This window comes from Lolium rigidum, chromosome 7 (assembly GCF_022539505.1).
Source record: "Lolium rigidum isolate FL_2022 chromosome 7, APGP_CSIRO_Lrig_0.1, whole genome shotgun sequence".
Lineage (NCBI taxonomy): Eukaryota > Viridiplantae > Streptophyta > Magnoliopsida > Poales > Poaceae > Lolium > Lolium rigidum.
In genome coordinates this window covers 224,899,027-224,921,360 of record NC_061514.1, presented here as the reverse complement: position 1 = coordinate 224,921,360, position 22,334 = coordinate 224,899,027, and positions in this window count along the sequence as shown.

The following is a 22,334-nucleotide window of genomic DNA, read 5'->3' as shown; positions in this document are numbered from 1 at the left end:
TCTTCTTATGTCATATAGTAAGCATTCAATTAAGTTGATAAACAAGGTCTAGACATATTCAAACGAGAGAAATCATGTATCTACCCCCTAACCCTAAACTCTGTCTCATGAAGTCAAGCGTATGCATGAAGATATGTGGTTTTTGGTTTCAAACATGGAAATTTCAAAAACCATCCCAAGAGCTTCATTTCGAAGTGATTAATTAAGAAGCATACATGCATGGTTACTTTTTCATAGTCATGTTTTAAACTTATTCAAATCTTGGTGAAACCTAGGATTTGACCAAGATTCAAATGGGTATAAAAATTCAAAAAAAAACAAAAAAGGTAATCTTATGTTATATAGTAGGCATTCAATTAAGTTGATAAACAAGGTCTAGACATATTCAAACAAGAAAAATCATGCATGTATCTACCCCTAACCCTAAACTCTGTTTCATGAAGTCAAGCATGAAGATATGTGGTTTTTGGTTTCGAACATGGAAATTCAAAAACCCTCCCAAGAGCTTCATTTTGAAGTGACTAAGAAGCATACATGCTTACTTTTTCATATTCATGTTTTTAACTTATTCAAATCTTGGTGAAACCAAGGATTTGACCAAGATTCAAATGGGTATAAAAATTCAAAAAAAAACAAGTTCTTCTTATGTTATATAGTAAGCATTCAATTATTTTGATAAACAAGGTCTACACATATTCAAACCAGGAAATTATGTATCTACCCCTAACCCTAAACTCTGTCTTATGAAGTCAAGCATGCATGAAGAGAAGTGGTTTTTGGTTTCAAGCATGGAAATTTCAAAAACCCTCCCAAGAGCTTCATTTTGGAGTGACTAAGAAGCATACGTACGTGCTTACTTTTTCATATTCATGTTTTAAACTTGTTCAAATCTTGGTCAAACCTATGATTTGACCAAGATTCAAATGGGTATAAAAAATGAAAACCAAGGTCTTCTTATGTCATATAGCAAGCATTCAATTAAGTTGATAAATAAGGTCTAGACATATTCAAACCAGAAAAATCATGTATCAAGCTACCCCTAACCTGTACCAACCCAACTTTTGCAACCTTGTTTGTTTGTCCAAAGTGAAAAAATCAGGGGGAACAAAAACTTTTTAAGTTTTGCTTGTGCTGCCATGTGTTTTATTGAAGTGTTGTTTGACTTTGTTTGGTGTGTGATGTTCGATGAATAATGTTAAGTGAAGCACCTCGACCCACATCTTCTTTTCTCGAGAGAACACTTATGCTATGGCCACTCTTGTATCACCTTAATCTCCTCTCTTCAAAATCATTTGAACCTTATGTCTAACCAAAAACCTCTCTTGTTTTGTCTTACGACTCAAGGTTTTTGTTTCAAAAGATTTTACCAAAAACCTTTTATTATAAAGTTGCTATGGTCACCTCAGAGCATAGTATCACAAAAAAGGGTTTCTAAAGTTATTTTTTTGGACACCAAGTATCTGCCAAATGACTTACCCTTACTTTGTGTAATTTCAAAATTTTATAAAAAGCTTTTATATGCAGTTTGGTTGCCTAAAATAAAATGTAATGATCCATTTTTTTTACTTAAACCATGGATCATTCAACTCTTTCTAAAACCCTCTCCCATATTCACAAACTTTCAAATGAAATTTCTTATTTCATGTAAATGAAGTAAAGGCCATAGCCACCCAAAAACTAAATTCTAGGACTAGTTGATCTGTGATCAATTATCCATGGCATTGTTTTCGCCACTAATACATCTCATTGATCTATCATTTAACATCATCACTCTATCTACGCATAATCTTAGTAGATGATCCTTTGTCCAACAAACGATTAATCTTCATTTCCCTCTCTCTCTCTCTATCTCTCTCTCTCTCCTAACATCCTTATATTGCTAGAATCATTCATTGCCTTAACCCTCTTATCATCTTGTCTAGAACCCACTCTTAGAACCTTATCCTCAAGAAACTCAAACAAAAAAATCATCCATAAAAAAAACAGTATATTGCCCTATGGTAATGCTCCCAATCTTCAAAACGTGAGTTCCCTTCCAAAACATCCAAAACCCTATTCTTCTCTATTTTGACTCCCAAAATATTTCTAGCTTTTGTCAAACTAATTTTCAAAACCTTTCCTCATAAAAAAGGAAATGTTAGTGAGATGATAATCATATCATTTCCATTCAAAATATGATTTCTAGAAAATTATTTTATTCCCTATGTACCAAAATGCATGTCAATGGTGTATATGCCATTTCTTGAGCTTTTAATCATAAAATAATTTTGGGAACATTCTACCAAGCTATCTTATGCTATTAGAACAATATGAACCCAAAACCATATTTTTGCTACTTCCAAGATTTTCAAAATCATTTTGAAGTGAATTCCATTCCAATTAGTCATAGGCATAGGAAGTGATCCAAACAACACCAATTTAATTCCCAACTGAGCGGCAACCCTTAACCATCCCATGCACTTAGCCAAGTCGATCAACATCTTCCATGTGATCTGTGTGTGTAGCTCCCTTGAGTTGGCAAAGAAATGGCCGGCCATGCCATGCATGGCACATGCACCGGATTTCCACTCCCTCTCTCCTTTTCCTCTCCACTTTTGGATGCATTGTACCCTGCCTCCCTTCCTGCTCCACGACCCAGCTTGGAGACCACCCAATCATCAACACCTGGTCGACTTGCATGACTAGTTTGGCACCACATCATGTCTTCTTGTGCTTGGCAAGGAGGAGAGTCGGTCAGGTGCATCAATGCATGGCAACGATATGTCATATCTCCCTCTCTATTCCCTCATATCTCTCTCAACCAAGTGGACAACCCCGAGCCCGGACCTCGCCTACACCGCTAGCCCTCCTACTCGTCCCTCGACCCTTCCTTCTCTCTCATCTCTTTCTTCCCGTGAACCACCAAAACGGGCACGCTTCTCTCTTTCCTTCTCCTTGCTGCAGGAAGCCACCCGAGAGGGTGCTCTCGAACCTCGCACACCACCGCACGCCTCCCCGGCATCCTCCTCGTCCGAAACCGGGCACCACAGCTTTCCCACATAAGCCCGCGAACCCCCAGCCCGTGGTGACCACGTCGCTCGCGTGCACGACGCCACCCCGCACCCCACGCCCTCTCCCGGTCGTTTTAGACCACGAACGACGAAGCAGAGACACGCCGGAATCCCTCTCGTGCCATCCCATCCTCCCTCTTTTCCTCTGCACGCCGTGCTGGGAGCTGCCCTTCACGCGTCGTTTCGTCGAGCACCTCGCAGACCGACAGGACCTCCCCCGTTCATTGCTGTTTCCAAGCACCACGGACGGCAGCTACATTCCAAGATGGTTTCCGCGCACGGCAGACCACGCGACACCGCCCAGCCCAGCCAGTCGCGAGCACCGCCCTTCCTTTCTTCTACGCGTGCACCTGGAGCACCGTAGACGCCGCGGCCTCCTTTTTAAGCGAACAGACCCTCTCTGCATCTTTCCTCGCGCCACCAGACGCTCACCACTCCACACCCTCACTCAGAAACTCAGGAGGCAGAACTTGCTTCGTTTTCTTCCAGGGTCGAAGCAGAAAAACCGAGCCGGAGCTCATCCCGGCCAGAAGCTAGTCGTGGCAGAGGCCGCCACCATCTCTCGCCCCTATCCTTGAGCCGCACCTTGCTGCACTCGCTCCTAGAATTAACCCGCCCCTTTTCTTTTGCTCAGGTGCAACTTGATGGTCACCGTCGTCGGGATTCTGCCCGCGCCTTGCCGCGGTGGCCCTCAACCGTGTCCTCGTCCGGGAGCCCGCGCGCCGGCGCGTCCGAGACGACATGCATGGTCTTCGCGCGACCGTCCCTCGTTAAGACTCCGTCTTCCCTGAGCCGCCCGGCAACCCGCTAGGAGGTCGCCGTCGTGGAGCGCCGTCGCTGTTCTGTCCCTGACACGGAGGACGGCGTCGTCCGCGTCGCCGTCTAGGAGCTGCTCAGTCCGCCTCTGCTCGCTCGTGTCACCGGTGAGCTGACGCCGCCCTGGCCGCGCTGCTGTCCTGCCCGACGTGTACGAGGGAGTCGAGCAGTCCAGGTCGACGTTCACGAGCTGGTCGGCAGGCCGCCGTCGTCGACCGTGCCCGTGCGGTTCTGTCCGCGGCGTCGCTCTCGCCCTCCACCTCACCATCGTTCTGGTTCGAGCCTGCACGGCCGTGGCGACCAGGAAGGACTGACGCACGACTCCGCGACCTCCCCCTGGCCATCTCCGTCGCCCCAGGCCCCGGTAGTCGCCGTCGCTGAGCCCTGGCACAGGCACGGCACGGCTGTGCTGATGTTCGCGACGCGGAGCACGGCCTCGTCAGCGTCGCCGCCTGGGAGCCGCTGGCGCCGTCCTCGGCAAGCCCCTGCGTCGCCTGCGACCTCCGCCTCGCCCCCGTCGCCTCCAAGACACCCGCGGTGAGCCCTGCGTCCCTCTTCCATCGCTCGACTGCGGCAGTGCCGCCGTTTTTACGTCGCCGTGGAGGCGCATGCATATGCATGCGGTCCACTCCCGCGCATGGTCTGCTAACCAGCCCAGCCCGGGCCACTATCCTGGGCGCAGTTCCGGGCCGCCCCAGCACTAAGCTGGCCGGACCCCTTCGATTTTGACCCATTCTTTCTCCTTATTCCGGTTTTGAAAATATATCCTGCTGGCAGATCTACTTAGGTTTAAATCTACCAAATCTTTCCCTGTTGATTTAAACTGTTAGATATAAATTTGTTAGTACACTTAATGTTTTTATAACCATATCCAACCGGTTTCACCTCCAGATCTACCCTAAAACACTCACAGTAATTACTTTAGTAAACACATGCAAGTGATGAGTATAAATTCAAAAACGAGAGTTTGAAAATGTATTTTCGACCAAACTAAATTTTGTGGTATCAAAATTTTAAGTGCCCAAAATTGTGCATAGGTGTACATGCATGTACCTGCACACTATTCAAGTGAACCAGAATACCAAATTTGCTCAAATCTGACTTTGGAAATTTAATAACGGAGTTTGGAAGTGTATTTCTGAGTGAAACCAAATTTTATTTAAACCAAGTTACTAAAATTTATAACTTAACCAGAGCCCCTATTTTTATCAGCTACAGAGAATATCTGTGATATTTAACTCTGAAATGTTCCCTTCTACCGTAAAACTTTGATTAAAAATAATCTAGAACACTAAAAATGGTGATTCCAATTTTGGGTGAACCCTTGTTTAAATAGCTATCCTGCGGTATAAAGTTGTTTGCTGAAATGCAATTGTGATCTGAGAGCCTAAAAGTGGAGTTTTAGTATTTCTGTTTTTCTAAAAATATTTAAAAATAAACTATAAATGTTTTTAGCGCAAAAGCAGTGCACATGTCTTGTCTGTGATGTTTTTTACTAGGCCATATAAAGTTTAGGCCCTGGGGATAAGCAGAGAGACAATTGCTAATTTATGAGACTCTCATGTCTTTTTTCTAAGAGAAGTAAAATGGGTTTTCTTAAAATAAAAATGTTTGCCTTGTGCCCTAGGTACTGTAGGATTAATTTATTGATAAATTAACCTCTGGTTGAGATGGTTGGGTGATTATGCTTGATGTGTGTCTTGTTATAATAGGGCTGGCTTGTGTGGTTGATTGTTGCATTTTTTTGCGACGTTAGAATGCGAACATTATCGGAGAAGAAGGACATGATCTTAGTGAGGATTTCGAAGAGGAAGGAAGAGCAGATGGTTCGTGAAGATGAAGTTCAGGAATAAATAGCCAACCAAGGCAAGCCACCTCTTGATGCATACCTTATCCTAATTGTCTTACTCTTGCATTATTACAAGTTTTATAAATTGCATGTCTTTTATTTATTCATGTGAGTGGTTCTGCCACTCGAAGTTTTATTATTCCACCCTTACGGGTGCTACCCCTCATTGATACCTACTGGACAATCCTGGTAGCGATTTGGTGCTTAACACCTTATCCTCTCTTTGTCGCCGTTTTTCAAGTAAGGTTGGACTATAGGTTGGGAGCCCTTTTGAAAAAGGAATTTGGAAAAGGTTTTAAATAAAATGAGTTCTTTGAAAACCTTGGAATGGGGCAACCGTGCCCAAGTGGAAATTTTATGAAAAGGTTTTGAGAAAGATGGTACTAAAGGAAGAAAGTGGAGATAAAGATGTTTTCGAAAACTTTGGTGCCTTGGGTACTTAACCTGACCAATTACACAGTGCAACCACATTACCCCAAAGTGGGCACGGGTCGTAGCGTAGTAGTTTGTCTCGCCTTAGTTTGAGTTATGCAAGTGTAGTGGCAGTCCGACCATGGACGCTTCGACCGGGGTTCTTCCCATGAGAAGGGACGCAACCCATTTGCCTTTTCAGGTACGCGGGGTACAACTTATGAGCTCCCATTGAAAGATGCCGAAGTGGTTGGATGGCATTCCGGAGGGTCGGGTGTCGGGGACTTTGCAACTCCTGGGTAAAGGGCATCCCGGACTCTGGTGTTGGAAGGTACAACTCATTCGGCATGTCTTAGGCTAAGGCGAGCAAGCGAAAACCGCGATCGGTTATCCGAACCTCGCGTTGCGATGCTTGGTGAACCGGGGATGATCCCGGCGGATTTATCGGATCTTGTGGGGAAAGTGTACAACCTCTCGCGAGTGAAAACTATTCGAATAGCCGTGTCCGCGGTTAAGGACGGTTGGGAAGGCATGATACCTACGCTGAAGAGTTTTGGTTTTATAAAAGTGTTTTCCAAAAAGTTTGGAAAAGGATACCAGTGGGACTGGTGGGAATGTACCTGGGAGGTACGGTGGAAAGTTGGAAAAGTTGTGTTGGCCATATGAGATGGCCGGGAAGAAAACTCGGGTCACCCTTACCTATTAGTCTACAAATAAAATGGTTTACAAAAAGGTTTTCAACAAAGATATAGAGATGTCATACTCTCGAGAGGAACCACCTCTCGCTCCTTGTCGCCCTAGATAGTGCCTGTTCCTTGCTACTGCCATACTGCATATCCTTTACTTCTCTCTAAGGTGGTTTACGAGTACATTCAAACGTACTCATTGGCATTGTTGTCCTGGCTATTTACTTGGCCAGACTTGGTGGAGTTCGACAGATGAAGAAGGAGTTGACGACGTCTATGCGATCTAGGCACGTCTTCCCAGTCAGTTGCCTGTAGGGTTATGGCATGACTTGGGCCATGCGAACGCTTTTGTCTGAAGTATTTCCGCTGTGTGGTTGATGATTTCCTGCCATTATGGCTCTTATGTAAGTATCTGGTCATGTGACCATTGTAATCTTTTTATTCGGTACTGTAATAGATGTTGTATTTGATATTAGTTCGGTTATGCTTTCACGACACACTGATCATGGGATCGTGAATGTGTATGCATAACGGGTGTTTCGGACAGCTAGTCCGGGGCCCCACAGAGCTGGTATCAGAGCCATCCTGACTGTAGGAGACCTTAGTTAGCATGGACGTTAGTTAGGAAACAAGAACTTTGTGAAAATTATTTGCAAAACAAATTTCTTCTTTAGTAGGAAGAGGAATAGCTTCTAAATTTCTTACCCCTTCAATACTTCTCATTCTTACCTTGCTCCCCGATTTCCAAAAACCTTGAAAGCTTTTGATTCTACGATCTTACCCTTTTCAAAACCAACATATTGGACGATATCCCCAACTCAGACTCGGAGACTCGAAATCAAAGATGGATCAACCCTTCGAGAAGTCTCAAGTATCTCCGACTGCAGCTACTGAAGATTGGATGTCGACTTAGCAGTACGCGTATAGGGATAATAAGAGCATTTCTTTGGTGGTCACCAAAGTCTGTCAAGGAATTGACCTTGCTCCTCTTTGGACTGGCACTTTTGCAGTCGTCGACGATCAAGTCCTCGGCTCTTGACTAGTAAATTTTAGGCCTGTCACAAGAAGCTGTCATCCATGGAGCTCTTCGAGCAATTACCCCTCCGAATGGAGACTAGAAGATCCTATGCAGCTTTCGCCCCCCGACTCAACATCGACGGCTCAGCATCAGGTCTACTTCACCACCAACTGCTACAAGAATCAATGTTGAAGACAATATCAGCAAAATGAAGACGTCTGCATCTCTGACCAACCCAAGCCTATAGGATGGATAGGACAAACTCAATTGATTCGATTGAGCTACCCCTGCGTATTAGGTATCCTTGGGTACTTGAAATACCTCGTGTGATTTTCATGATTGCTTGTGGGGTTCTGAATTTGCTTCTTGAGTGCTTGTGATTGCTTGTTGTGTGTGCTTGTTTTAGCCTCTCGGCCCGCAAAACCATCTTTGTGTAGTAACCCTGTCTAGGAAACCCTCCCTAAGATGTTTTCCTCGCATTCGGGCAATATTCGGATAGAAATTCTAACTATTAGTTTGAAAAGCTAACGGAGAAACCTAACTCTAACTTGGTTAACAACTAGATCGAACCCCGTTTTTCCCGGAGTCCCCAACTTAGTGCGCCATTCAACCGAAGACACTCTGCGATGCCAACAAAGCAGAAGCCGGTGCCTTCAAGATCGACTGCAACCCCACGAGAAGATGAAGCCATACTAATTTTTGTCTAACCGTAGAGCATAATCGTGCTAACCTGGAGGTTATCTTCTTAAAACCTCGGCTCGGCTCACATTCTAACAAGCTGGGTGAGCGATATCATCGAAGCCAAGTTACCCTACATGGTTTATCTCGGTCCTCATCAAAGTGAAGCCTCTGAAGACACTTTGAGACTCAAGATTAGATGAAGAATTACGACTATTCCTTAACTGCATGGTGAACATCGTGTGTGCACATCCTGAAGCTGCGGACTGCACTTCGCTCCCTAAAGATTCTTGAACTCAATACGGAAGATCGATGACTTCTTAGGAAGCGCCGATAGGACACCATGGCTGAAGCTCTGAGCTTTCCCGAACCCTCGATGAACAATCTTAAGGGTGGAAGACTTCGTCTTCCACTAATTTTTTTTAAGCAAACTTTACAAACTTTCGACCTTTCTAAAAACACCGTTTGGATGCTCTAACCCTCCAAGAATCGTGGACCCCGTTGAAGATTGTTAGGAAGCTACGGATCTAACACTCGCATAGAGAAATCAACCTCTTCACGAAGCTTTCACTCGGCGGAAATCTATCGTGTCTCTCAGAAGCCAAAGCCGTGGCCTCCCAACAACTGCACGTCTACCTGAAGATGGAGTAACCCTTACAACGTCTCTAGTCCTACGCTTAGTAATCTCGGGACGAGATTATTTTAAGGGTGGAAGGTCTGTAACAACCCAACTTTTGCAACCTTGTTTGTTTGTCCAAAGTGCAAAAATCAGGGGGAACAAAAACTTTTTAAGTTTTGCTTGTGCTGCCATGTGTTTTATTGAAGTGTTGTTTGACTTTGTTTGGTGTGTGATGTTCGATGAATAATGTTAAGTGAAGCACCTCGACCCACATATTCTTTTCTCGAGAGAACACTTATGCTATGGCCACTCTTGTATCACCTTAATCTCCTCTCTTCAAAATCATTTGAACCTTATGTCTAACCAAAAACCTCTCTTGTTTTGTCTTACGACTCAAGGTTTTTGTTTCAAAAGATTTTACCAAAAACCTTTTATTATAAAGTTGCTATGGTCACCTCAGAGCATAGTATCACAAAAAAGGGTTTCTAAAGTTAATTTTTTTGGACACCAAGTATCTGCCAAATGTCTTACCCTTACTTTGTGTAATTTCAAAATTTTATAAAAAGCTTTTATATGCAGTTTGGTTGCCTAAAATAAAATGTAATGATCCATTTTTTTTTACTTAAACCATGGATCATTCAACTCTTTCTAAAACCCTCTCCCATATTCACAAACTTTCAAATGAAATTTCTTATTTCGTGTAAATGAAGTAAAGGCCATAGCCACCCAAAAACTAAATTCTAGGACTAGTTGATCTGTGATCAATTATCCATGGCATTGTTTTCGCCACTAATACATCTCATTGATCTATCATTTAACATCATCACTATATCTACGCATAATCTTAGTAGATGATCCTTTGTCCAACAAACGATTAATCTTCATTTCCCTCTCTCTCTCTATCTCTCTCTCTCCTAACATCCTTATATTGCTAGAATCATTCATTGCCTTAACCCTCTTATCATCTTGTCTAGAACCCACTCTTAGAACCTTATCCTCAAGAAACTCAAACAAAAAAATCATCCATAAAAAAAACAGTATATTGCCCTATGGTAATGCTCCCAATCTTCAAAACGTGAGTTCCCCTCCAATACATCCAAAACCCTATTCTTCTCTATTTTGACTCCCAAAATATTTCTAGCTTTTGTCAAACTAATTTTCAAAACCTTTCCTCATAAAAAAGGAAATGTTAGTGAGATGATAATCATATCATTTCCATTCAAAATATGATTTCTAGAAAATTATTTTATTCCCTATGTACCAAAATGCATGTCAATGGTGTATATGCCATTTCTTGAGCTTTTAATCATAAAATAATTTTGGGAACATTCTACCAAGCTATCTTATGCTATTAGAACAATATGAACCCAAAACCATATTTTTGCTACTTCCAAGATTTTCGAAATCATTTTGAAGTGAATTCCATTCCAATTAGTCATAGGCATAGGAAGTGATCCAAACAACACCAATTTAATTCCCAACTGAGCGGCAACCCTTAACCATCCCATGCACTTAGCCAAGTCGATCAACATCTTCCATGTGATCTGTGTGCGTAGCTCCCTTGAGTTGGCAAAGAAATGGCCGGCCATGCCATGCCTGGCACATGCACCGGATTTCCACTCCCTCTCTCCTTTTCCTCTCCACTTTTGGATGCATTGTACCCTGCTTCCCTTCCTGCTCCACGACCCAGCTTGGAGACCACCCAATCATCAACACCTGGTCGACTTGCATGACTAGTTTGGCACCACATCATGTCTTCTTGTGCTTGGCAAGGAGGAGAGTCGGTCAGGTGCATCAATGCATGGCAACGATATGTCATATCTCCCTCTCTATTCCCTCATATCTCTCTCAACCAGTGGACAACCCTGAGCCCAGACCTCAGCTACACCGCTAGCCCTCCTACTGTCCCTCGACCCTTCCTTCTCTCTCATCTCTTTCTTCCCGTGAACCACCAAAACGGGCACGCTTCTCTCTTTCCTTCTCCTTGCTGCAGGAAGCCACCCAGTAGGTGCTCTCGAACCTGCACACCACCGCACGCCTCCCTGGCATCCTCCTGTCCGAAACTGGGCACCACAGCTTTCCCACATAAGCCCGCGAACCCCCAGCCCGTGGTGACCACGTCGCTCAGTGCACGACGCCACCCCGCACCCCACGCCCTCTCCTGGTCGTTTTAGACCACGAACGACGAAGCAGAGACACGCCGGAATCCCTCTCGTGCCATCCCATCCTCCCTCTTTTCCTCTGCACGCCGTGCTGGGAGCTGCCCTTCACGCGTCGTTTCGTCGAGCACCTCGCAGACCGACAGGACCTCCCCCGTTCATTGTTGTTTCCAAGCACCACTACGTCAGGTGCCCAGACTGGAGGCACCAAAAAGTGCCGGCAAAACCACTAAAAGTGCCAGAAAAAAGTTTTCAAGGCACAAAAAAAAGTGCTGCGTTTACTAAAGTCGTTAAAAACTATTGCTGGCATTTCAGGAAAAGTGCCGGCAAAAATATTTACATGCACATTAAAAAGTGCCGGCATATGGAATTGCTGGCACTTTTCAAATATGCCTGTAAATATTTTTGCAGGCATTTTTCAGCAGTGCCACAAATTACTTTTGGAGGCACAATTCAGTAATGCCAACGATTTAATTTGCAGGCATGTTCAAAAGTGCCAGGAATATGAATTCACAGTGCCAACAAATTAAATTCAAGGCGCATTCATAGTGACTCCAAATGAAAATTGAGGCACCAAATTCTCCAACAAAATATAACAATGAGGACAATATAATATTATTCAACAAACATGATCCAACATGATCCATCAATACACTGTAATGTTTAACCTTAACATGTTCTGCAACCAACGTTGCAAAACACAATGTCATGCATTTAAGTTACATTGATCTTCGACAAATATTGACTATCCTCTACTTGGCTATCCTGTACCTGTTTATCTGATTTGGTGTTCCTCTTCCTCTTGTAAGAGGTCAACATTTGCTTCCTTGATTTTTTTCTTCCTCTTCATACTTGCTCAGATGATCAACTGAAGTACTACTGTGCATTAAGAACATATGATCTCTAAGTTATCTATTATCTACTAATAACTACTGGATGCCAAACAGTCCATACCTAAAACTAAAACAACGAGCTCAATAATTCGTGTGACAACAATCTACGGAAAGAAGAGATACACAGGTAAGTGGATACTGCATAGAAGTTCGGAATGTACATAATGCGTCTGCTGAAAACCATGTATTCATAAGAGTGCCTGAAGGGTCATCATAGCTGGTGAGCTTACCACCATTAAGGAAAAATGCCACACTTGCGAAACATCCGATGCTGTGTTTCACCATTAAGAAAACATACCATACTATAGTAAACACTCTAAAGGCATCAGATGTTGTGTTTTCACCATTAAGAAATGATACCATACTATAGTGATTAGTGAAACACTCTAAAGGCAAAAATTTGTGAGCTGGTATGTTTTGCAAAAAAATAATGCCGTGTGTCCACCTTACAACCTAAGGAAACATTTTGTAGGAGGCTTCTCAACAAATGGAGGTTTCATACAAAGGAAAAGTGGCCATAATTTGTTTACAGAACTAACGAAATTCTAGTTAGAATGGCTTGTATTATATGTGTTTCGTGAAGGCACAATCAATATTATTTTACTACATATTGCTTCTATTACACGAAAAATGGAAATCATGATTGCAGATCCTTCGTAACTGCAATTAACTGCTTCTATTACTATTAGACAGAAACCAAACATGGTGCCCATTTTCCCTCGACGAGGTAAAGGAAAATAAGTGAAATCCAACAGTAATAAACATGGTGAATACATTACTCAAAACTACATGTCCTACAGTTCAGTTTATCCAGTAAAAAGAACCATCAATATACCAGAGTAACCAAACACATACTGCAGTGCACTACAATTCTATCAAGAAGCTATGACAAGGAAAATGTTTACTTGTTAAGTAAATGGAAGGTGGATTGCAAAAAAGTTATTAACCTTAACAGTAGCGTTAACTGAGTAACAAAGCCCAGTATATTTTAACGATCCGTGGACTTGTCAGCTTCCAGAATTGTTTGCATACAGAAAGGAAAAAATGTTAGTTATCGGAAAAAAGGAGAGTCAGTGCTCAGCTACTAGCATCCACATACCAGGATCAATAGGTGACAGGCTTTCGAATCAAAGTTCTTGAAGTGAATGCTTGCGACCTGTCTCACAGCAATATCACAATTTCCATCGACGATGATCTGTAACAATCTCACCAGATGTTGTTGAACTTACTGAATCTGCAGCAACCACAGGAACCTCAGTATAAGGGTCCGAAGTAATAACATTAAGATTAAAATGTATACGCAATTATACTATTATCAGCTGTAATGATGGGTTCAAATTATTGTTAACACATATAATAGTATTTGGTATAAATTATAATATATAACAAAAGAACAAACAAATATGAATTTGGGAAATACAGTAACTCGCTCAATATGTGAAAACTATAGGCAAACAAACTTACAATACAGATTTGTTACAGCAAAAAAAATTGATTTGTCTGTTTCGCACAAAGATTAGTTCAAGTGAGTTCTTTTTCACAACTATGAACATTACATTCAAATGTTCTCCAAAACATCAAGTTCAATTGCATATAATGTAAACAAGTTTTGTCCGAGTAATGCATTGCACTCTAGTGTAGTTTCTACAAATACAATGATATAGCAAACAACTCCTTCCACTCACGAAAGTTGGCTGAGAAACTCTCTTTACAAAAAGTTTCACCTGATTGAAAGCGTGGAGAGAGATAGCTAAAAGAACGCTCAGCTCCAACAATTTTACAATCTGTAAAAACATTTGACAACATCCTTGCACTAAACTTATGATATTATGAAATTATGTTAAAAAGAAAGGGAGCAAACAAGCACCTCTCGTGTTGCACAGATATTCATCAAAATAAGCTTACTCCGATGCTTATATACCCTTCGAGTACACGAGTTGGAGCAAATAATAGCATCTTGGTTGAGTGGTTCGGACGACAAACAAACAACCTCGTACAGTGGCAAACAATTCAAGGATTACGTGCCTGTTAAATCCTCTTGACTTACGGATGTAACATCAACAACTTCTTCGAGGCAAATTGAAGATACACGGACAAATATGAAAGCAGCAACATCCGACAACAAAAAACGAGGAAGCTTTGGTACAACATCAAGCGTTCTTGTAGTAACAGAATTCAGCTAACTACCAGGTCTCAGCTAAATAGCAAGTACAAAGAGGGCTAAGAGGACCCGAGCAGATGATGGCAAGATGGATAGCTTGCTAAGGATCACCTGTAGTATTGAAGGCAAGTTATTACTGAATAAATTACATTGTTTGGTGGGACAAGTTTAATTGGAAATGCATGTGCTTCTGACTTCGTCCGTCTTGTGGTAAGCACGCTCCTAGATTCTGAAACAGCACTCAGACAAAAATGAGTTCCATGAGATAGATGGCATGTTGAGGATATGCATAATTCCTCAAACCTTAATTTATCAATGAGTAGCAAAGTACTATGAAGGCAGACAGAGATGTAGCAACAAGCATCACTTTACATGAAGAGCATAGGCTTAGAAATACAGGAAAGGCCACAAGTAAACTTAAAATGGGAAGGAAATACAGGCTGACTTGCAGTGCTCCGAGAAGTTGTCCAACCCATCCACTCCTCCGTCTGCTCAAGAAAGAATGCATCAGAATCAAAAGAAATATTCGGTTTAAGCAATGATGCAACACACTTGAAAAAATATACAATACTCTGGATGACTAGAAGTCAACAGGAAACAGTTAACTGTGTAGTTTGCTTTGAGTGATACAAGTATTCCAAAAGTTAATGTTTCCCTAAATGCTGAAACGGATGGGGAGCCTGAGTTTGATATCAGTGATGAAGATATTTTGCAATTCGACACTTCCAGTGTGCCTGTTATAGTTACATTGACCAAGGTCTGTGTGTTTATTTTCCCTTTGAGTAACTTTTATGCATGTGTGCCAAGAAGGAATAATTGATATGTTTAGAAATGCCGTGGCATTAATCAGAATCATATTCATGGCAACTACAAATTCGACAATGAGATCACACCATTTGAACATAAATACATATCAATGGTGGGTATGGGCATTTTAACAAACATATCGTGGGCAACAATTATCCCGAAATCAGAGTTGAATGGATCAACTAATGAAGTGCACGATAGGGGCTAGATTTGAAGACTAATCCATGAATGCAACTGAACATCAAATTCCAAACACATTCGCGAAAAAATAGGAGAGTGAACTCACCAGATGATGCATGCCCTTCATCGTCGATGGAAACGGACGGCGCTTGTGGGCTGATTCGCGGATCCATGTGGACAACGCCGTGTGCCTCCACCAGCGAGGTTCGCCGACGATGTGATGCGCACGCCAGCCAACACCCGCACGTCGGCGAGGATCTGCTCGACCTCCACGCTCGCCGGCGACGGTGTAAACCTCGACCTTCATGCACGCGGTCTGGTCGGCGATGCTTGATGGGAAAACGCTGGTTGTCGACGAGGAGGCCCTGGATGTCGTGGTCCCTGGCGATGATGCAGTCCTCGAGGGCGACCACGGCGGGGTGCAGCGCGGGGCCCCGCCCGCGCGGGATGGGGAGGAGGGCGTCGTCCAGGGAGAAGCAGGAGGAGCGGCGGCGCGGTACGGCTGCGGCGACCGTGCCTAACCCCACGCTTAGGGTTAGCCGCAGCGCCACGCTGAGGGGCCGAAAGGCCGGGCGTGGGTAGGGACCCGGTGGAGGGGCATAAGACAAAGCTCGCTCAGTGCGTGGAGGCGGCGGATGCGGCCGGCGTTGGACGGCACGGCGGCGGGCGATGGCGGCGTATCAGGGACCGAGGAGTGGAGAACGAAGGGTTGGTTCGGGTCAGGGAAATCGATTCGAATTTTGCATTTAGGCCCTTCAATTTGGGGCGGGGAGGGGGTGGCTTACCGGCACTTTTTACCAAATGCCAGTATCAACAGCATTAACGGTGTTTTTAGAAAACTGCCACGAAAAAAGTTCTGGCACTTTGGTAAACTGCCGATAATAATCATACATCGATGGCGCTTCCAACAAAATGCCGATAATTAGGTGATAATTTGAGGCACTAATCAGAAAGTGCCCCTAATCACTAGTATCAGCGGCATATTTGTAAACTGCCGGCAAGAAAAGTGCCGGCAATACCGGCATGTGAGGTAGTGCACCACGGACGGCAGCTACATTCCAAGATGGTTTCCGCGCACGGCAGACCACGCGACACCGCCCAGCCCAGCCAGTCGCGAGCCACCGCCCTTCCTTTCTTCTACGCGTGCACCTGGAGCACCGTAGACGCCGCGGCCTCCTTTTTAAGCGAACAGACCCTCTCTGCATCTTTCCTCGCGCCACCAGACGCTCACCACTCCACACCCTCACTCAGAAACTCAGGAGGCAGAACTTGCTTCGTTTTCTTCCTCGGTCGAAGCAGAAAAACCGAGCCGGAGCTCATCCCGGCCAGAAGCTCGTCGTGGCAGAGGCCGCCACCATCTCTCGCCCCTATCCTTGAGCCGCACCTTGCTGCACTCGCTCCTAGAATTAACCCGCCCCTTTTCTTTTGCTCAGGTGCAACTTGATGGTCACCGTCGTCGGGATTCTGCCCGCGCCTTGCCGCGGTGGCCCTCAACCGTGTCCTCGTCCGGGAGCCCGCGCGCCGGCGCGTCCGAGACGACATGCATGGTCTTCGCGCGACCGTCCCTCGTGAAGACTCCGTCTTCCCTGAGCCGCCCGGCAACCCGCTAGGAGGTCGCCGTCGTGGAGCGCCGTCGCTGTTCTGTCCCCGACACGGAGGACGGCGTCGTCCGCGTCGCCGTCTAGGAGCTGCTCAGTCCGCCTCTGCTCGCTCGTGTCACCGGTGAGCTGACGCCGCCCTGGCCGCGCTGCTGTCCTGCCCGACGTGTACGAGGGAGTCGAGCAGTCCAGGTCGACATTCACGAGCTGGTCGGCAGGCCGCCGTCGTCGACCGTGCCCGTGCGGTTCTGCCCGCGGCGTCGCTCTCGCCCTCCACCTCACCATCGTTCTGGTTCGAGCCTGCACGGCCGTGGCGACCAGGAAGGATCGACGCACGACTCCGCGACCTCCCCTGGCCATCTCCGTCGCCCCGAGCCCCGTAGTCGCCGTCGCCGAGCCCCGGCACAGGCACGGCACGGCTGTGCTGATGTTCGCGACGCGGAGCACGGCCTCGTCAGCGTCGCCGCCTGGGAGCCGCTGGCGCCGTCCTCGGCAAGCCCCTGCGTCGCCTGCGACCTCCGCCTCGCCCCCGTCGCCTCCAAGACACCCGCAGTGAGCCCTGCGTCCCTCTTCCATCGCTCGACTGCGGCAGTGCCGCCGTTTTTACGTCGTCGTGGAGGCGCATGCATATGCATGCGGTCCACTCCCGCGCATGGTCCGCTAACCAGCCCAGCCCGGGCCACTATCCCGGGCGCAGTTCCGGGCCGCCCCAGCACTAAGCTGGCCGGACCCCTTCGATTTTGACCCATTCTTTCTCCTTATTCCGGTTTTGAAAATATATCCTGCTCGGCAGATCTACTTAGGTTTAAATCTACCAAATCTTTCCCTGTTGATTTAAACTGTTAGATATAAATTTGTTAGTACACTTAATGTTTTTATAACCATATCCAACCGGTTTCACCTCCAGATCTACCCTAAAACACTCACAGTAATTACTTTAGTAAACACATGCAGTGACAGTATAAATTCAAAAACGAGAGTTTGAAAATGTATTTTCGACCAAACTAAATTTTGTGGTATCAAAATTTTAAGTGCCCAAAATTGTGCATTGGTGTACATGCATGTACCGCACACTATTCAAGTGAACCAGAATACCAAATTTGCTCAAATCTGACTTTGGAAATTTAATAACGGAGTTTGGAAGTGTATTTCTGAGTGAAACCAAATTTTATTTAAACCAAGTTACTAAAATTTATAACTTAACCAGAGCCCCTATTTTTATCAGCTACAGAGAATATCTGTGATATTTAACTCTGAAATGTTCCCTTCTACCGTAAAACTTTGATTAAAAATAATCTAGAACACTAAAAATGGTGATTCCAATTTTGGGTGAACCCTGGTTTAAATAGCTATCCTGCGGTATAAAGTTGTTTGCTGAAATGCAATTGTGATCTGAGAGCCTAAAAGTGGAGTTTTAGTATTTCTGTTTTTCTAAAAATATTTAAAAATAAACTATAAATGTTTTTAGCGCAAAAGCAGTGCACATGTCTTGTCTGTGATGTTTTTTACTAGGCCATATAAAGTTTAGGCCCTGGGGATAAGCAGAGAGACAATTGCTAATTTATGAGACACTCATGTCTTTTTTCTAAGAGAAGTAAAATGGGTTTTCTTAAAATAAAAATGTTTGCCTTGTGCCCTAGGTACTGTAGGATTAATTTATTGATAAATTAACCTCTGGTTGAGATGGTTGGATGATTATGCTTGATGTGTGTCTTGTTATAATAGGGCTGGCTTGTGTGGTTGATTGTTGCCTTTTTTTGCGACGTTAGAATGCGAACATTATCGGAGAAGAAGGAGATGATCTTAGTGAGGATTTCGAAGAGGAAGGAAGAGCAGATGGTTCGTGAAGATGAAGTCCAGGAATAAATAGCCAACCAAGGCAAGCCTCCTCTTGATGCATACCTTATCCTAATTGTCTTACTCTTGCATTATTACAAGTTTTATAAACTGCATGTCTTTTATTTATTCATGTGAGTGGTTCTGCCACTCGAAGTTTTATTATTCCACCCTTACGGGTGCTACCCCTCATTGATACCTACTGGACAATCCTGGTAGCGATTTGGTGCTTAACACCTTATCCTCTCTTTGTCGCCGTTTTTCAAGTAAAGTTGGACTATAGGTTGGGAGCCCTTTTGAAAAAGGAATTTGGAAAAGGTTTTAAAGAAAATGAGTTCTTTGAAAACCTTGGAATGGGGCAACCCTGCCCAAGTGGAAATTTTATGAAAAGGTTTTGAGAAAGATGGTACTAAAGGAAGAAAGTGGAGATAAAGATGTTTTCGAAAACTTTGGTGCCTTGGGTACTTAACCTGACCAATTACACAGTGCAACCACATTACCCCAAAGTGGGCACGGGGCGTAGCGTAGTAGTTTGTCTCGCCTTAGTTTGAGTTATGCAAGTGTAGTGGCAGTCCGACCATGGACGCTTCGACCGGGGTTCTTCCCATGAGAAGGGACGCAACCCATTTGCCTTTTCAGGTACGCGGGGTACAACTTATGAGCTCCCATTGAAAGATGCCAAAGTGGTTGGATGGCATTCCGGAGGGTCGGGTGTCGGGGACTTTGCAACTCCTGGGTAAACGGCATCCCGGACTCTGGTGTTGGCAGGTACAACTCATTCGGCATGTCTTAGGCTAAGGCGAGCAAGCGAAAAACTGCGATCGGTTATCCGAACCTCGCGTTGCGATGCTTGGTGAACCAGGGATGATCCTGGTGGATTTATCGGATCTTGTGGGGAAAGTGTACAACCTCTGCAGAGTGAAAACTATTCGAATAGCCGTGTCCGCGGTTAAGGACGGTTGGGAAGGCATGATACCTACGCTGAAGAGTTTTGGTTTTCTAAAAGTGTTTTCCAAAAAGTTTGGAAAAGGATACCAGTGGGACTGGTGGGAATGTACCTGGGAGGTACGGTGGAAAGTTGGAAAAGTTGTGTTGGCCATATGAGATGGCCGGGAAGAAAACTGGGTCACCCTTACCTATTAGTCTACAAATAAAATGGTTTACAAAAAGGTTTTCAACAAAGATATAGAGATGTCATACTCTCGAGAGGAACCACCTCTCGCTCCTTGTCGCCCTAGATAGTGCCTGTTCCTTGCTACTGCCATACTGCATATCCTTTACTTCTCTCTAAGGTGGTTTGCGAGTACATTCAAACGTACTCATTGGCATTGTTGTCCTGGCTATTTACTTGGCCAGACTTGGTGGAGTTCGACAGATGAAGAAGGAGTTGACGACGTCTATGCGATCTAGGCACGTCTTCCCAGTCAGTTGCCTGTAGGGTTATGGCATGACTTGGGCCATGCGAACGCTTTTGTCTGAAGTATTTCCGCTGTGTGGTTGATGATTTCCTGCCATTATGGCTCTTATGTAAGTATCTGGTCATGTGACCATTGTAATCTTTTTATTCGGTATGGTAATAGATGTTGTATTTGATATTAGTTCGGTTATGCTTTCACGACACACTGATCATGGGATCGTGAATGTGTATGCATAACGGGTGTTTCGGACAGCTAGTCCGGGGCCCCACAGAGCTGGTATCGGAGCCATCCTGACCGTAGGAGACCTTAGTTAGCATGGACGTTAGTTAGGAAACAAGAACTTTGTGAAAATTATTTGCAAAACAAATTTCTTCTTTAGTAGGAAGAGGAATAGCTTCTAAATTTCTTACCCCTTCAATACTTCTCATTCTTACCTTGCTCCCCGATTTCCAAAAACCTTGAAAGCTTTTGATTCTACGATCTTACCCTTTTCAAAACCAACATATTGGACGATATCCCCAACTCAGACTCGGAGACTCGAAATCAAAGATGGATCAACCCTTCAGGAAGTCTCAAGTATCTCCGACTGCAGCTACTGAAGATTGGATGTCGACTTAGCAGTACGCGTATAGGGATAATAAGAGCATTTCTTTGGTGGTCACCAAAGTCTGTCAAGGAATTGACCTTGCTCCTCTTTGGACTGGCACTTTTGCAGTCGTCGACGATCAAGTCCTCAGTTCTTGACTAGTAAATTTTAGGCCTGTCACAAGAAGCTGTCATCCATGGAGCTCTTCAGCAATTACCCCTCTGAATGGAGACTAGAAGATCCTATGCAGCTTTCGCCCCCCGACTCAACATCGACGGCTCAGCATCAGGTCTACTTCACCACCAACTGCTACAAGAATCAATGTTGAAGACAATATCAGCAAAATGAAGACGTCTGCATCTCTGACCAACCCAAGCCTATAGGATGGATAGGACAAACTCAATTGATTCGATTGAGCTACCCCTGCGTATTAGGTATCCTTGGGTACTTGAAATACCTCGTGTGATTTTCATGATTGCTTGTGGGGTTCTGAATTTGCTTCTTGAGTGCTTGTGATTGCTTGTTCTGTGTATGCTTGTTTTAGCCTCTCGGCCTGCAAAACCATCTTTGTGTAGTAACCCTGTCTAGGAAACCCTCCCTAAGATGTTTTCCTCGCATTCGGGCAATATTCGGATAGAAATTCTAACTATTAGTTTGAAAAGCTAACGGAGAAACCTAACTCTAACTTGGTTAACAACTAGATCGAACCCTGTTTTTCCTGGAGTCCCCAACTTAGTGCGCCATTCAACCGAAGACACTCTGCGATGCCAACAAAGCAGAAGCCGGTGCCTTCAAGATCGACTGCAACCCCACGAGAAGATGAAGCCATACTAATTTTTGTCTAACCGTAGAGCATAATCGTGCTAACCTGGAGGTTATCTTCTTAAAACCTCGGCCTGGCTCACCTTCTAACAAGCTGGGTGAGCGATATCATCGAAGCCAAGTTACCCTACATGGTTTATCTGGTCCTCATCAAAGTGAAGCCTCTGAAGACACTTTGAGACTCAAGATTAGATGAAGAATTACGACTATTCCTTAACTGCATGGTGAACATCGTGTGTGCACATCCTGAAGCTGCGGACTGCACTTCGCTCCCTAAAGATTCTAACTCAATACGGAAGATCGATGACTTCTTAGGAAGCGCCGACAGGACACGATGGCTGAAGCTCTGAGCTTTCCCGAACCCTCGATGAACAATCTTAAGGGTGGAAGACTTCGTCTTCCACTAATTTTTTTTAAGCAAACTTTACAAACTTTCGACCTTTCTAAAAACACCGCTTGGATGCTCTAACCCTCCAAGAATCATGGACCCCGTTGAAGATTGTTAGGAAGCTACGGATCTAACACTCGCATAGAGAAATCAACCTCTTCACGAAGCTTTCACTCGGCGGAAATCTATCGTGTCTCTCAGAAGCCAAAGCCGTGGCCTCCCAACAACTGCACGTCTACCTGAAGATGGAGTTTAATTTTAATTAACCCTTACAACGTCTCTAGTCCTACGCTAAGTAATCTTGGGACGAGATTATTTTAAGGGTGGAAGGTCTGTAACAACCCAACTTTTGCAACCTT